This window comes from Corvus brachyrhynchos, unplaced genomic scaffold (assembly GCF_000691975.1).
Source record: "Corvus brachyrhynchos isolate BGI_N302 unplaced genomic scaffold, ASM69197v1 scaffold22, whole genome shotgun sequence".
Taxonomy (NCBI): domain Eukaryota; kingdom Metazoa; phylum Chordata; class Aves; order Passeriformes; family Corvidae; genus Corvus; species Corvus brachyrhynchos.
Genome location: NW_008238355.1, coordinates 409,588 through 410,809, shown reverse-complemented (window position 1 = coordinate 410,809; position 1,222 = coordinate 409,588). Strand labels below are relative to the sequence as shown.

The following is a 1,222-nucleotide window of genomic DNA, read 5'->3' as shown; positions in this document are numbered from 1 at the left end:
GGTCTGGGTGCCACAATATAAGAAAGATAGAAAGCTCCCCCAATGGAGCCTAGAGGGGTCTAGAGGGGAATCTGAGGACCTGAGGCAATGGTATGAAGTTGTGTCACTGCAGGTTTAGATTTGCTATCAGAAGAAGGTTCTTCACCCAGAGGGTGGTTAAGCACTGGAACAGGCTCCCCAAGTGTAGCAGGTTCAGTTTGTAAACCAAGCGGAAACAGCAATTAACTGTAGTGGTTTGGTTCAAAATATCCTTACGTACTTATTTTCCTTCTGTGAGATAAGAATTCAGAGAAAGCAAAGCAGGCACAAAACTTAAAAGAATATAAAAAGGTTTATTAACAGACCAAAAAGAAAGAAAAAAAGTCAGATTAAACCTTCAGAACACTTCTCCTCCCCCCACCTTTCTCCCTTCCCCACATCAAAAGACAATCCTTGAGATTTTCAGTCAGTTTACCACCTCTATAATAATCTCTTTTTCAGTTCACTTAGGGAAAGGAGTCTCTCTTGCTCATGCTATGGAGACATCTCCACAAGAAACAGTTCTCTCATGGCTTCAATGTCACAGTAAGACAGCCGCCCGGGCTGGTCCTCTGCTCACATGTGAAAGTCCCTTCTCTCGTGATGCCTTTTCCTGGTCTTAAAATCAAGACCGAGGCACAGTTAGAAGGGGAAAAGGGATTTTACCTTGGTATTTATTTTAAGGATCCAGGTCAAATGCACCTCAAAGCCCACAGCAATGCACACCCCCAAAGATCAGGTATAACATTATAGGTTTTACTCATTAGCTTATCTATCAAAAATTCCCCAATGAGAGGCTCAAGTGAGCCCCCCTCCCCAAGGAACCTTCCCCTGGATGGTTCTATCTTGGTTTACAGAATGTGTTCTGGAGAGGACCTTGGGGTCTGGGGCACACTGATCCCTGGCTACGAAGCTTCTAAAATGTTTAGTCTCTCAGTTTGACAAACAAGTCTAAGAATGTAGGCAAAAAGCACTAAGAATACAGAAGCTGTAAAAAGGGTATAACAGGGGTATAAAAGAAAAGGCAAAAAATCTTCATGGCATCACTTGTCTTACAGCTTCCCCCACAACTGTTTTTGAGGGTTCAATCTTGAGCTACTGGGGTACCATTTTAAGGTTGAGCTGTTCAGAAAAAAAGGTTCTCTTCACCCATCTCTGGGAGCATCTTCATCCCTAGGAACAGAGGTCTTCTTCTTCCCTGGGA

At 43.4% G+C, this 1,222-nt stretch overlaps 1 long non-coding RNA gene across 1 annotated transcript; it reads right to left on the bottom strand.

Moving 5' to 3' along the window:
• Positions 1–351: 351 nt before the first annotated feature.
• LOC108446985 lies at positions 352–1,198 on the bottom strand. Its single transcript, XR_001862330.1, has 3 exons — positions 1,066–1,198; positions 844–849; positions 352–610 (listed from the first exon to the last, which is right to left on the bottom strand). It is a non-coding gene; the product is annotated as an uncharacterized LOC108446985 (long non-coding RNA).
• Between the last annotated feature and the right edge of the window lie 24 nt (positions 1,199–1,222).